The sequence below is a fragment of the Peromyscus maniculatus genome, chromosome 20 (genome assembly GCF_049852395.1).
Source record: "Peromyscus maniculatus bairdii isolate BWxNUB_F1_BW_parent chromosome 20, HU_Pman_BW_mat_3.1, whole genome shotgun sequence".
NCBI classification, from domain to species: domain Eukaryota; kingdom Metazoa; phylum Chordata; class Mammalia; order Rodentia; family Cricetidae; genus Peromyscus; species Peromyscus maniculatus.
In genome coordinates this window covers 26,203,907-26,219,512 of record NC_134871.1, presented here as the reverse complement: position 1 = coordinate 26,219,512, position 15,606 = coordinate 26,203,907, and the positions used below count along the sequence as shown (strand labels likewise).

The 15,606-nt window shown below is 49.2% G+C and overlaps 1 protein-coding gene across 2 annotated transcripts in view; it reads right to left on the bottom strand.

The window, feature by feature from the left end:
• Ankrd46 (ankyrin repeat domain 46) overlaps window positions 1–14,645 on the bottom strand; it is a 28,605-nt gene extending 13,960 nt beyond the window's left edge. The window contains exon 1 of one of the 2 annotated variants that reach the window (XM_006982805.4): window positions 14,501–14,645. The gene's annotated coding sequence lies outside the window, so the exon portion shown is untranslated. Of the gene's footprint in view, window positions 1–14,179; window positions 14,390–14,500 lie in introns of those variants that run through there. The other variant, XM_076555890.1, reaches the window with a different exon arrangement.
• Window positions 14,646–15,606: the final 961 nt, after the last annotated feature.

Here is a 15,606-nt window from a genome sequence, read left to right as displayed (position 1 = left end):
GCGTGTGGCGCTGGGAGGAAAGCCAGCCCGGCTCCTCATCAGCTGTGTGGCTCAGCCAGCCCTCAGTCCACAGGTCATCACCGTGCCAGGCTGAGCACGGGATCCCGCCATGCTGAGGCAAGCACACCCATCTCTTGGTAACGGAGTAGCTTCCAGCAATGGGTGACATCTAGTTGGGGGCAAAACCTCCAGGAAAAAGAACTGGCTTCTGGTAGAGTGAAAACACAATGACCTGGAACACGAGTAGCCTGTGGGGGCGGCAGCCAAGCCCCAGAAAGCACCCTGCCCTTCGTGAGGGCCCTGGTTTGAAGGGCAGGATACACGAGGCTGGTCCACGGATGGGAACAGAGGCAGACATGTGGACACTGTCACAGGAGTATGGGTCGTCTGGGGTGGGGTGGGGTGCAGTCAGAACTCTTGCCCTGTGTAGAGCGCTGATGCAGTGACTTACTCTGTGGGACGAAACAGTCACTTAGCTCTCCCTCATGCCAACCAGCTCTGACCTAAACCCTGACCCCAAACAACAAACCAGGAAGGAGGTCTGGGGGGAAGCTTGAAGGTCACTGACTTGATGGAAAGTTCTATTGACCATGCTTTCCCATTTATATCCCAAATTCTGGATCCACAGTCTTGGATCAATGTACAGAGGTTCTAGGGTCAAATTCTTGGCGGTCAGGAACTAATGGAAGATGCTGTTTCAGTCCAGACTTGCTGATAACCTTAAATCTGTTTCTATATCCAATGACAACACCCGTACACATTGACTGTATCGATTTGTTTCTCATTTGGAAAGTCACTGGGAAAGGCATGACTAAGTGTTACATTCCTGTTTCCAGCACTGATGACATCATAGCTAAGGGAGTAACTGGAAGGAAGCATTAGAGCTAAGACTCTGGAGCAAAATGTCAGCAAAACCTGGCACGGCCAGGAGGGGCCGTCAGAGCCTACCCACCTACCGTGTCTACTGCTGAAGAAAGCGGAGCTGATGGAGCCGTCTGCATTTTCTGTGTCCTGTTGTTTGCTGTTCTATCTTTAGAGGAATCCAGTGGCTTCCAGCTACAATATAATCTTGACGAGCCACACAGCAAGAGCTTGACGGAGCCGTCAGGTCCTGCCACTGTGTGCAGTGACTATACAGAACCCTGAATCTGCAGACCCACAGATCTCCCAGTGAGCAGGGACTGTTCATAACCCAAGTCTACACAGATCCACAGATCTCCCAGTGAGCAGTGACTGTTCATAACCCAAGTCTACACAGATCCACAGATCTCCCAGTGAGCAGTGACTGTTCATAACCCAAGTCTACACAGACCCACAGATCTCCTAGTGAGCAGTGACTGTTCATAACCCAAGTCTACACAGATCCACAGATCTCCCAGTGAGCAGTGACTGTTCATAACCCAAGTCTACACAGACCCACAGATCTCCCAGTGAGCAGTGACTGTTCATAACCCAAGTCTACACAGATCCACAGATCTCCCAGTGAGCAGGGACTGTTCATAACCCAAGTCTACACAGATCCACAGATCTCAGGCCAGGAATCCTGCATCTCCTCAGCCTCTTTTCCTCCTAATAGAGTGACTTGAATCATCTCAAAGATCCAGAGATGTTAGTGAGCCCATTACTGCTCTGCTGTGACAGAGTGGGGTTTCATAGCTAGTCTATAATATTTCTAACCGCCCATGCAACTCTACACATTCAATCAAGAAATCCAGAGCAGACGGTCATGCAAAACTCATGTTTAGGGATGGGGGTCAGCTGGGTGGAGCACTGATCCTGACTCAAAGCCCAGCATGTTCTAGAAAGAACAACAAACTGCTATTTGCTCATGGGGGTCCTCCAACTTCAGACCATGTCTCCACAGGGGCAAGAAATGGGTGTTATTTGTCTGAGTCTCCTGGCAGAGGCACGGTGCTCAGCTCACTGATGATTCAGGATGACTAGATGCAGGAGAACCTGCTGGTTCTTCCTTCCTGAGTGTACCTTACTTAGGTTCCCTGTCACAGGACTTCAAAGTCTCGGCTTTTCCTGAGACTAGTTCTGTCTCACTGTCAAGTGTTCAGAAAATGAAGACGAACAAAGGAGAGTTACCCACACTCCTCCCAGCTGAAAGGTCCAACAGTTTGCTGCTGTGGGCCTCCAGTTCTTCTTTCCTTCTGTTCACATACGTATTAACACTCATCACATGGACCAGCGTTAACCCCTTTACTAGTCTGTAAGCATCCATCACTATTAACACTGCCTTAGAACAGTTTTTTGTTTTGTCTTGGTTTTTTTTTTTTGTTTGTTTATTTGTTTGTTTTTCAAGACAGGGTTTCTCTGTGTAGCTGTTTGCACCTTTCCTGGAACTCACTTTGTAGACCAGGCTGGCCTCGAACTCACAGAGATCCGCCTGGCTCTGCCTCCCGAGTGCTGGGATTAAAGGTGCATGCCACCACTGCCCGGCTTCTTAGAACAGTTTTTAAGACAGAGGCTCATGTAGCCCCAAAGCCTCAAACTATGTAGTCAAGGTTGACCTTGAACTCCTGATCCTCCTGCCTCCACCTCCTGTGTGCTGAGTTTACAGCCATGTGCCTGGCATCTTATAATCAGTTTTAATGGGTGAAGATTATTCTATTACACGCATGTATCGCAATTTTCCTATTGAATCTTAACACAAGCTATTTGCCTCATATTTTTCCTATTACCTAGGTTCAAGTTCATTGGCATTTTAAATCATGCCTAAGAGAAGTTAAAAATAACCATTTTTGATTGACAACTATTACCACAGGTTCCAAGGTGGGTGACGGTTGTGGCCAGACGAGGCTGGCTGTGCCTGTGGCTCTGGAACTCGGCTCCTCTCTATGGCTCAATTGTCACTGCAACAGCAAGTGTCACTGTGGAAGCTTCTAGAGTCTGGTGGGTGCTTCACCTTAAACTACGTTGAATTTGAAAGCTTATTTATTTATTTTAGGACTCTTGTATTAGAAGTGCCTAAGAATTAAGTTTCTATTGATCAATCCTATGGTTAAAATGCAAACTTCTAAGCTTTGAGTTATCTCTCCTAAATAAAGATAATTATGCAAATACTTACTTGCGGTTCTTTTTAATTTTTCCTTTAAAAACGATTTATTTTTATTTATATGTATGTATTTGGTGCCCTTGAAGGTCAGATGTGGAATTACAGGGAACTGTGACTGCCCTGAGCCCTTCCTGGGACCTGAACTCGGGTCCTCTAAAAGAGCAGCGAGTGCTCTCAGCCACTGCGGGGTTCTTAAAAGGAGCGCAGTCGGCCATGTTCTCCAAGACTGGAGAAGGGAACTGAGAAAGGAGCTGTGGACAGCCCTCGGAGCACAGCCCAGTGCCCGGGAAGAAGCCATCAGAGACGTCTTCTGAGGCTAGAAACAACGGACAGTGGAATAAGCAATGTTTAGACGAGGGGGATCTACTGCCGGACACATTTCACGCTACACACAAACTTGCAGAGAATCCACATTCTGTGGCACTTCTAACATTTTAGCCCCATTTCCACTCCTGAGACACAACCTTAGGTAGCCCAGGCCGGCCTCGAATGTGGCTGTAGCTGGTCTGTGCCATCAAACCCAGTTTGTGCAGAACTAAGGAGCAAAGCCAGGTTCCCACATTTGAGGCAAAAACTCTTCTACAAACTGCACTCAGTCGGAGGCCTAAAATTCTAAATTCTGTAATTTCCTCAATGCCATCCTATCAATTATTTCATAATTAAAACTTCATGAACACAGCAAAGGGAAAGATGAATTAAAAATGTATAAATTACTGAATGATACTTTTTAGAGGGCCAGTGCACTATGTTGGCATTCATAAACTAATTTAAACTGGGTTACTCAGGAATGACCTGGTAGATGCCCTCAGGGAACTAAGCTTATTGAAAAGTAAAAAGAAATCCAAACAAGAAACACTTGAATTCTTGTTCACACATACGTCTTATGGTGTGAACAACTGCCTGTAACGTCTGACGCGCACTAAATGACCACGCAGCAGCAGTCACTGCTCCTCCTGACACAGCACATCTGTTCTTCAGAGAAACCCTGGGTGCTGGGCGCTGGGCACACCTTCACCGTCTGAGTAAAACATCAGGTTTGATCACGAGATCCCTTCCACACGACTAACTGGCAATCCTTTCCATCAAAGAGCCCGTACAAGGGGTCTGAGTCTACTGCTCACATTCCCAACAGACTCCTCACCCCAGAACAAAGGAGGGCTGCAGGGGCCCTGCTCCACAGGAAGCAACCTTGTCACTGAACACAAAGTAAGCAGTAAGCGTTTGTGGAAAAACAACTACAAAATCTTTGGAAATAGCCTCTACTTTACAGGAAGTGACTGAATTCCTGGACTTGCTGTTCCTAAGTATTTCTTACCTTTACCCAAATTTTTCCTCCTCCAACAAAAAACCAAAAACACTAAACAGGGATGTCTGATATGTTCTGGCAATATTCACAGTATTTATTGCTTTAATGACTAAAGTATCGTCACAACTCAACTTTTAGAAAAAATAATAGATTTAAACAAGTCTAAATAAAATTTTCAAAAAATAGTAGTTGCTGGTTTGGATAGCTTAATACCTTTGTTTTCTAGACTCTTTACTATGGAATTATGCGGTGTTTGAAACTCCTATGGCAAAGGACATTGAAGTCCGGGGAGGTCAGGCTGTGGACAACAGCCCAGTTAACACATTGCTCACATGGCCCAACAGCGCCACCTTGTGGGCCCACTAGTCCTCAGCTTAGTTCAGTTTTGCAGACAACCTTGCCTTGTATCACAGGCTTGTCTCAGACTCTGGATCCTCCTGCCTCTGCTTCCTGAGTCCTGGGGTTGCAGCATGCCACCCACCTGTCTTCAAGTTCAGCTTTACATCTGGCACAGTATAAAGCCAGGGAAGAGCCTCCGGGTTTGTCTGTCTCATTTCAGTAACACAGAACTCTTTTTGGGAACGTGAAAATCCAGAGTTGGAATATGCACAGGTGCTGGCAGCTTCTTCTCCTTCATGCAAAGCCTCCATCCTAAAAACCCGGGGGTGTAGGGGACCAGAACATCTTCCTCCACACAACCTCAGGGAGGGCCGGTAGTCATCCCTGAGGTCGTCTGACTGCGTGAGACTGATGTCTGCTTTTCCACTCCATCAGGAGACCCTCCAGACCCTTCACATCCAGCTCCTCTTAGAGCCCCTAATGTCGAGACACCGCCGGAGGCCTCCGCTGGGTCGCACAACCTAACACAGCTGCAGAAGCTGAGGAGCCATTGGAGAGGGCACATGGCTAAGTGACCCGCAGTGGGAGAAGGGCCTCCACACAGGAGGTGGATGTGTCACAGCTGGAGCCTCTGGGATGGGAGGGGTGCCCGGGCTTTACCAGCACACTGGTCCTTTTCTCTCTTAGCGCTGAGGGGTCGTCCTTTGACACCCAGGTAGTGAAGACTGGAGTGAGTGCGACAATCTGATTTAAGAAAGGACAACAACTTCTTCTTCTTCCTGTATTTCCAGGCTCAGATTACGGGATAATAATAAGATACTCAGGAACCACTTGGGGGGGTGGGAAGTGGGAAATGCCAAGACCCTCGCAGAACAGGACCAGCAGTGTCCAGAGTTTCTCAGGCAGAACAACCATCTCAAGGTGACAAGCAAGGAGGCGCAGCAATTTCCTTCTGACTGAGAGCCGGCCCAGTCTCTCCTAGTAAGGCGGCAAACGACAGGCGGGCCCAGTCTCCCAGAGAGCTCTGGGAGTCTTTCAGAGAGGGGAACAGAGGCCGGCAAGTGGCCCCCAGGAATTGTGCACACATGGTGGGGTACATGTGTGCAGAGGTCCAAGGCACTGGGTCCCTGGAACCGGAGCTGCAGGAGGCCATGAGTCGCCTGACCTGGGTGCTCAGAGCTGGACTAGGTCTTCTTGAAGAGCAGACTGCTCTCTCAGCCCCCATCCCAGGAACTATCTTTAGACTGCTCAAAAAGCTCACGAGCCACTGTGACAACAGCAGAGAAGGCCTCACTGGCTGCGGGTCTCATCGGCCCACTGCCTCCCAGGAAGCGTCCTCTAGTGCATCCAGTCCCCTGCCTCGATGCCTGTCCAGTGAGGAATCAGACACCACCCACCCGTTAGAGCTCCCTGTTATTACACACACCTGAGTTTTCTTCTAGTTCTTGTTCACAATCTCTTAAACCCAGTATTTAGTCATTCACACTGACGGACGCTAAGGAGACCGGCAGTTACATGGTAAATGTTCTCACTTTTAAAATGCTCTGTATGACCTGTCATCAGGGTCGTGACATACTACAACACTTAACAATTCTTTATTTAAGAGTCTGAGCAGCTGCTACTTTGACCTTTTGTTCTGGCACTCAAAAGAACCACACTGTTCAGGAAAGATCATTGTGACATGAAATTGTTCTTTAAAAGGCTTTCACAGGCTTCAAATACTGTAATACGTCTCATATTTTTGAATACATAGAACAAATTGTATCTCAGAATGCACAAGGTTTGGATTTTGGAAAATGATCTGAAATCAGAACTGTTCTGCATCTTCATCTACAGAAGCCTAAGAAGAGATGAAGACACATTAGAGCCACACTTTCAGGTTCAAGGCAGCAGACTCAAACAGATGCCCTAGGCTTCTGTTCTAGCCACACTGGCCTGATTCTAGTTTTTAATTACGGTTGACCAGATGACTTCAGGTCTGTGCCATCACACACACACACACACACACACACACACACACACACAGAGTCCCTCCAGCCTCACTCCATCTCTGCTGCCCTCCTACCACCCACAAGAACCTCTCCTCGTCCAGCGCCCATTCCCTCGGTTTATGAGTATTTCTTTTACATCCTTCAGTCTCTGCTCTAGCTCCCCTGGCCACCCCCAAACAGGGGGACACCTGCCTGCACAACTGTTGCTAAGTCTCTTCAGCCAGCTTCAGGGCCGGCCTCTGACGGTCAGTACCGTCCTGTCCGTCAGCTTCAGGGCCTCTGACGGTCAGTACGGTCCTGTCATCTTCAGGGCCTCTGACGGTCAGTACCGTCCTGTCTGTCAGCTTCAGGGCTGGCCTCTGACGGTCAGTACCATCCTGTCTGTCAGCTTCAGGGTTGGCCTCTGACGGTCAGTATGGCCCTCACCCTGCTTTGACTCAGCACATGCTCATCAGCATCTTCTTCTGTCTCACCTGGTTGCTGGTTCCTTTGAGTGCTGAGTGACAGGGCACTGTCTAGATGTATCAGTCAGCCAATCCATTCCTTTACTGAAAAACATCTTGCTTGATTCCACATTTGCTCAAGTTTGAACATAGGGGCTATAAACACCACGGGACAGGTTTTCGTGTGGACATGTTTTGACTCCTACCAAAGAATAGCACTTCTGGCTTTTGTGGCAGAAATCGTCAGTTCGGTAAGAACCGTCAACTGTCTTCCAGTGTGGACTGCACTGTTCCTTTCCCGTCAGTGAGGAGTAAAACCCCGGAAACGTATGCTTTGTTTTGTTTGTGGTGCAGAGCTGGGCACGGCACTCAAACTCTCAGACGTCCAGCTACACTCTGAGCGACGTTCTGCTGCGTGGCTCAAGTCAACCTCAACCCCTGTGCAGTCCAAGCTCCTCCTGTCTCGGCCTTGCCTCCCACCAGGGTGGGACAATAACGAGCGCCATGACCCCAGGCTGCTGATACACATTCTTACCAACAACGTCCCACGCGTTCATGTTCCGGATTTAGGCATTTTACGTAAGCATCGCTCTAGGTTGCATTCCCTTGACGACACATGCTGGAGTCGTTTCCCACACCCATTGGTTGTTTCTGTATCTTCTTGGACAGTGTTTAAGGTCTCTGTCTTAGTGTCCTTCCCTGTTGCTGTGAGGAACCCTGACTGAAGAACTTACAGGAGGAAGGTCTGTCTGCCTCACCATTCCGGGCAGCAGGAACGTGAAGCAGCTGGTCACACGCACCCACAGCCATGAGCAGAGGGCAATGAACCAATGCAGGCTTGGCTCGCTCTCTCCACTTCTACCCAGTTGAGGATCACCTGCCTAGAAAATGGTGCCACCCACAATAGGTAGGTCCTCCCACCTCAGTTAGTCAGATTTTCCTCAAACATGTCCTCAGGCCAACCTGCACAGATACAAACTTGGAAGAGAACAGTAAAGGTTTGGAAGGAGAAAAGAGGGAAATGATGGAATCATATTATAATTTCACAAATAAAATGAATAAATAAAACCACTAACCATCACGCCTTTAACCCCAGGATTCAGCCGGGTGGTCATAGCGCACACCCTTAATCCCAGCACTCGAGAGGCAGAGCCAGGTGGATCTCCGTGAGTTCGAGGCCAGCCTAGTCTACAGCATGAGTTCCAGGAAAGGTGCCAAAGCTACACAGAGAAACCCTGTCTCGAAAAACCAAAATCAACCAATCAATCAATCCCAGGATTCAGGAGGCAGAGGCAGGGGGATCTCTGTGAATTCGAGGCCAGCCTGGGCTACAGGGCAGTTCTAGAACAGCCAGGTCTATACAGAGACCCAGTCTCAAATGAAAAACAGAACTCCTCATCGCAGGGCCATGCAGACGGTCGGGGGGGGGGGGGGGGCGGGTAAACGGACTCCTGTCACACCTGGCAGCCTGAGTTCGAGCCCCAAACACACTCGGCAGAACGAGAGGAACAGCTGCCTAAAGGTGTCTTGATCGCCACATGTGTGCCATGGGTACACACACACACATGAAGTAAGTCAGTGGGAAACACACAACAGAACAACAACGAGAACGAACCACAGCAGCCGCTAGCCCATTTTAAACTGGGTTGAAGTCTAATTATTCAGTTGAGAATTTTTACATCTTAGGTGTCATCCTTTGTCGTGTGTGTCCTTTACAAATGTCCTCCAGTCTCTTCTTTCCCTACCAGCCTTTGCATTCATCTCATGGAATCTTTCCCAGGGCAGGAGAAAATCTCATCTGAATAAACTCCATCTTCTTCCTCCCTCCTTCCACACTGTGCCTCTGATGCAGCCTCTAAAGGTGGCCTGGAGCTTTCCTGTACTGAGGCCGTCCGTATCCCAGCCTGGCTGAGGTTACGCATCACTGCTGGAGTTGTTAAGAGTTTCTGCAGCGATAATCATAGAACAGCACTTCTTCCTTCGTGAACGTTATATTGCTTATGCTCTACTGCAGCTAGGCGGGATGTCCACTGCATGAAAAGCACTGCTCAGAGACAACATCTGCCCAAGTCCAAGGTCGGCGGAAGGGTTTGTAGATGCTCTTTACCAGGCCGACGGCTCCTCTCTGCTCGGTTCGTCAGAGGCTGTTTCCAGCCCCAATGGAGGCTGCACTGCCGAGCGCCCAATGACCCCGGCTTCTTCTCCTCTCTGGCCTCCTGCTGCCGTATAATCCTTTTTATAAACTCATCACTGCATTTGCTAATACTTTCTGGAGGATTTTATACCGCCCTCCTGAGCTATACACCTGTAGCTTCCTAAGTGCTTGAGGGTTTGGTAGGGTAACAGTGGCCTCATAGAATGAGGTAAGTATTCGCCCTAGAGAGGCTTCTCAGAACTGCCAACTTCTTCCTTAAATGTCTGGCAGAACTCACCCATGCATCCATCTGGGCCTGGTTCTGGCTGTCATTCACCTAGATTATAAAATGTGTGGGCACGGTATAGGATTCTTTCTCATGTAACGGCCATGGGATCCGTAATGATGACCTTTCATTCATGTATGTATTTAGACAGTGTCTATGTTGCCCAGGTTAGCCTTTCATTCATGTACATATTTAGACAGTATCTCTCTATGTTGCCCAGGTTAGCCCAACCTCAAACTCACAATCCTCTTACTTCTTCCCTCGAAGTGCTGAGATTTCGAGCATGGGCCACCAGGCCTCCTCATTCATATAGAAATCTGTGTCCCCCTTGCTGTGGGATGTTTTGTATGTCCTGTGGGAGCCCGTTCTCAGGTTCCTCGTGGCTTTACCCAGCAGGTCCGCATAGAGGGTGATTAGTGCAGGTGTTTGAGATGGTCTGCACTTGGCTGTGCTGTGGGATGGTCTGTATGTCAAGTTGCTCTGATTGGTCAATAAATAAAACCTGATTGGCCCGTGGCTTGGCAGGAAGTATAGGCGGGACTAACAGAGAGGAGAAAAGAAAGAACAGGAAGGCACAAGGAGTCACTGCCAGCCGCCACCAGGACAAGCAGCATGTGAAGATGCTGGTAAGCCATGAGCCACGGGCAGGGTATAGATTTGTGGAAGTGGATTAATTTAAGCTATAAGAACAGTTAGCAAGAAGCCTGCCACGGCCATACAGTTTGTAAGCAATATAAGTCTCTGTGTTTACTTGGTTGGGTCTGAGCGGCTGTGGGACTGTGGTGACAGAGATTTGTCCTGACTGTGGGCCAGGCAGGAAAACTCTAGCAACATCCCCCCTTTCCTTCAGCTGCCTACAGATTTACTGACTCCTGATTTTTCCAAGGAGCCAGCTTTGGGGTCCCTGGCTACTGATCTCCCACTTTCAATTTCGTAGACTCTGCTCTAATTCTGTCTACTCCTTCTTTTGGGTATCAATGCTCCTCCAGCTTACTAAAGCGATAGTTCAGATGAAAGACTTTAGCAATTTTAGAAAATCCCAGAACATCAGAAGGCTGAGAGCTGTACGGTACAGTTACTACAGCCAGGTACACTATGTCTAAACTTCAGACAGACAGATGCGGCCACAGCTACTGTACAGGCAGCCGGCTCTAGCACCTAACACATTACTGTTTGCACCTGTCCCCTCTCCACTGTGCTCAAGTCTACAGGGTCCGTGTGTCTGGATGCTACAGCGCTTTAACTGTTTATAACACTTCTTCATTTCTTGGATGGCAAGCATCCCATCTTTGTTCTTAAGACCCTTTTATCATCTGCCTCTTTCAACTCCATCCATTGGCTTGTCAAACCAGTGGGGTGACAGAGCTGATCACTTCCCCCGGGCCCTCTACACTTACCCACCCCTCAAATATCCCCAAGCGTCTCCTCCCTAGCCCCTTTAATGTTCTTAACCACGCCCATCACTGAACACTGAGGGCTCCACGGCTTGAGTCTCATTTCCTTAGTCTGGATGCCTCAGTCTCGTGACTTTCCTGTTACAGTTCGGACATGAAGTGTTCCCACCGAAGGCCCAAGTATGAAGGCCCAAGTACGAAGGCTTGCTTCCCGGCCGATGGGGCTGGCTGGGGAGATTGGGAGGTTTTCAGCGTGTGGGTCCAGCTGGAGGAGATGAGTCACTGCGAGCATGTGACTCTTTCTCTTGGCTCCCTGTCTCCATGAGACGAGCGGCCTTGCCACCTGCTCCCACCTCTGTGATGTTCTGTCTCACAACAGCTCTAGAAGCCACAGAGCAGAGGTGATGGACTAAAGTCTCTAAACTGGAAATAAATATATCTTTTCTCCTTTCAACTTACTTGTATCAGAAATTTTATCATAGTGAGTAAAAATTGGCCAACAAACCACCGTTCTGAAAACTACCAAATTTCTGTTTCTAATAGAACCTTTGTCTTGAACCCCAGTTTTTAATAATCTCTTTGAACAGGCATCTCGGGTACGGCTAAAACTAACCCTGATTTCTGCCTTGTGTGCCACCCATTCTCATTTCCACGCGCAATCTATCAGCAACTCCTTTTCTAGCATGTGACTGCTGCTTACTATACAAATCTTTCTTTACTTTCAACAACCCACGGTCAAGCGTAGCCCAAAACATAAATGGAAAATTCCAGAAGGAATTCCTAAGTTCTAAACCACACACCATTCTGAATAGTGTGATGAAATCTTTAGCCATCCAGCTCTCCTCCAGCTTAGCCATGACTCACCCTGGTCATTTATCTGCCAACTGGACTAGTACAGACCAATCGCCACAATGTCGGTCAAGCAATGCTTGTGGTCCCTGTTGTGATGCCTCTATCACTCACCTTGCTTCATTTTATCACCTCAGACCCCACAGGAGATGGTGAATACAATGTATACTTTTAAACAGGCAGAGGCCATATGCAGGCAACTTTTATTGCAGCATAATGCTATTAATTGTCTTATTTTATTACTGTTAGTGCTACTGTGCCTACTTTGACAACTTTATCATAGGCATGTATATAAAGGAAAATGGAACCCTGTATAGGACTTGGTATTGTTGAAGGTTTCAGGCATCCATGGAGGAGGGGTCTTGGATTGTATGCCCAGGAATAATGACTGACTATGGTCCCCTAACTAGTCTGACTCCATCTCTGCTCTGACAGTCAAGCCTGAACACGAAAGTCAGGCCCTCTCATTCTTCTGCTCAAACCCCTCTGACCGGCTCCCTCCTCCTGAATAAAGCCGGCCTTTCCTAGCATCCATGCGGCTTCCAATTCATTCCTTTCCCCGCTCCTCTGCTCAAAGCTGGTAGACTCCTTGTTAGTCTTCTAGCAGGCTGAAGTTCTCTGGATTCTGTGTTCGCTGTGCTTCCCCGCCAGGTGGAGGGCTGTCCACCTCACGCCAGTCTGTCCGCACATGGTTTCGAACTGTAAAACCGTGAGTTCCTTTCCCAGTGCTCCTGCCCCTCACTCCTCTATTTCTCTTCTTAGTAACTGTTACCATCTAACTGGATATACTTCCATTTTTAAACCAATTATTTTACTAGCCCATCTTTCTCCAAGGGAATGTTAGCTCCATTAGATCAAGGACTTAGGTTACATTATGTCCCTGGTTCTTGGAATTGCCCCAGCACAAAAGACAGGTTGTATGTGTGCTACATGAACCTTGACAATGCACTCTTGAACCTGGTACTGCTAAGTGGGTCGGGACGGTGGTGGTCAGCTTTAGTGCTCAAGTTAACACATGAAGGAAGCCCTGGGGGGGGGGGGGGTGCGGGTCTCAGTGAGAGAGTGTCCAGATTAGGTAGGCCTCTGAACACACCTATGAGGGGTTTCCTCAGTTGGGTCAATTGGGATGTGGGTGGCACCATTTCCAGAGCTGGGCCTCAGACAGAACGGAAAGGAAAGAGAGCTGGGCACCAGCATGCATTCACTCGCTGCCCTCTGCTCTTGACCATGGCTGTAACAGACCAGCCGCCTCACGCCCGCCACCTTCCCTTCTCCGCTGTGACAGCCTGCACCCGGCGTCACGAGCCTTCTCCCGTGGGCTGCCGGGGTATTTTATCCCAGCAGTAGTTAACTAAGAAGACAGTACAAGTCCCAGTCTCTGGGGCTGTGAAATAACCATTTCCAGTCTCACATGGAAAATCCTTGACCTTGCAGCCAGTAACTCAATTTGCTCTACAGAATGTGCCTCATCAGGTGGCAGCTTCTCTCCCACGTCTTTCCGGTGTCCTGTAAAACATTAGCTTACTGTGGGAGGAAAAAAAAAAACTTTGTTTGGCATAATGCTACACGTGCAAGGTGAAACTCATTGTGAAAATACAATTAACGAACACACAACTAATGTGTGTGAACGAACACAGACGAGCTTCTACTTCAAATCAAACTGTACTAAGCAGGAGAACCCAGGACATTTAACTTTATTTTCACTACAAGTTTAAAGGGCAAACTTGTTTTCCCATTAAAGTCCCTTTAAATTAAAGGGACAGTGGTACAGGCTCTTCCATACTGTCACACACTTCAAGTCTTAAAGAAATCATTTCAGGCTACAAAGTGCATCAACAAACAAAACTCCCAAGGAACACTATGTTTGGAAGTTAACAGAAATGGGATGCAGGAGTGGGATCTTGGGAGTCTCGGACCCCATTTAACTCTCTGTCAACTGTCTGGACTTAGACAAGTTAATTTAGACTCTGTTCCTCAGGTTCCTTATCTGCAAATGAGAGACGGTACTTGTTAGGTTTGTTGCAAAGATGTTAAAAAGGTGCATCACTGGGTGCGATACCTGACAGTAGACGGCCAGCTGTTACTGTAACGCGAACACCATCACGCCACTGATAGCACCTTAGGAAGGGCCTAGATACCAGTGCTGCGTCCCGAAGAGTGAGGAGTGTCATTCTTCAGTGGTACCTGCCTATCACTACAGTCTGCGGCCAATTCTAAATTCTGTGGAACACAGTAAAGAATGAATACATGCCTTTTCCCCAGCGCACTTGATGGGGAATCGGGAGAGAAACGATCGGCTTTTTAACGACGCGTGTCAAGTGTGCGAGTCCGCGATCACCTGAGGCCTGAGCAGCAAGGGTGCAAACCCTGTCTTACCGAGGGCCCCCCGGGCAGTGAGTGTGCACTGCTCCCACGCACGCCCGGACTGGACTGTGCACTCCTCTGTGACCCGCCAAGGACTCCACCTCTTCCTAACTCTGCTCTGCACCCGAGCCTCGCCGGACGGGACACCGGGGACTCCCGAATACCCGCGCGCGTGCTCCGCGCAGCCTCCCCGGCCTGGCCCGCGCCCTCCCGCCAGCACCGCCCGTGGGGGAGCCGCTCGGACCCGCGCCCGTCCCCACGGCCGTCAGGGCCCGCAAGGCAGGTGTCGCCGGCTCCCGCCCAGCGGCTGCCCACGGTCCCCGGCCCCGGTACCTGAGCCCGAGGCCACGGCGACAGCAGCAGCAGCTCCTCCTCTGCAGCGGCGGCGGGCGGGGCGTGGACAGCCAGAGCGGGGCAGAGCGGCCTGGCACCACTTGGCAGCGCGCCCCCTGCAGGCGGGAGGCTCGCACGGCGGCTCGGCCTCCACCAAGTAGGCTGCTGCTGCTGCTGCTGCGCAGAGAGAGGTTTTGACAGTTTGAGCTCTGGCGCCAGCATCTCCCACTTCCACCTCTTTTTCTAAGTGCACGTCCACCCCCGCCACTAAGTAGAAATTTCGAAGGCAAAAGCAAATTTATTAAGTGCCACGGGCATTAATTTATTAGTTTCTGGCTGCGGAAGAGACGTTTAAAACCCAAACCCACACCTTAGCAAATAATGGCTGACCCTCCTACTCTAAGATAGGACTCCCGACGGGTTGTTTATTATTCGGATTGAGTGCTTACACTTGACTTACCATGACCCGTGTACAGCCAAACCTGAAAAGTGACGATACAACCGTTTACTGGAACATTCTTTCACGTTTTATCAACTCCGGTCTTACAGGGGGACTTGTAAACACTTAACCCCACCAACGACCCTGGAAGGTGTCATCGCTTCAGGGATCCAGTCTGTTTTTTCCTGGCCGTGTCAAGTAAATGTTTTGGATTACAGCCTGGCTTGAGGGAATCTCACATTTCCTTCCCTTGGGGATTATAAGGCTGCAGAGAGCTCAGCCGGTAGGGGACTTGCATGGCATGAGGACCAGAAGTCAATCTCAGAACCCACATGAAACACCAAGCATGGGGCCATATGTTGTAATCCCAGTTCCGGGGAGTGGGAGACAGTGGGAACCCAGGGGTACCCTGGCTGGCCAACCTAGAGAGCCCAGGACACAGTAAGCAATCCTGTCTCAAAAACAAGATGGTTGGCTCTTGAGGTATGACACCTGAGGCTGACCTCTGACCTCTATGTGCAAGAGCACATACATACATGTACCCACAGACACATAAGTATCTGCATGCACATGCGTGTACACACACACACACACACACACACACACACACACACACACACACACACACATTCTAAGATACCAGGGCAGGCTGAGTTCAGCAATCCCC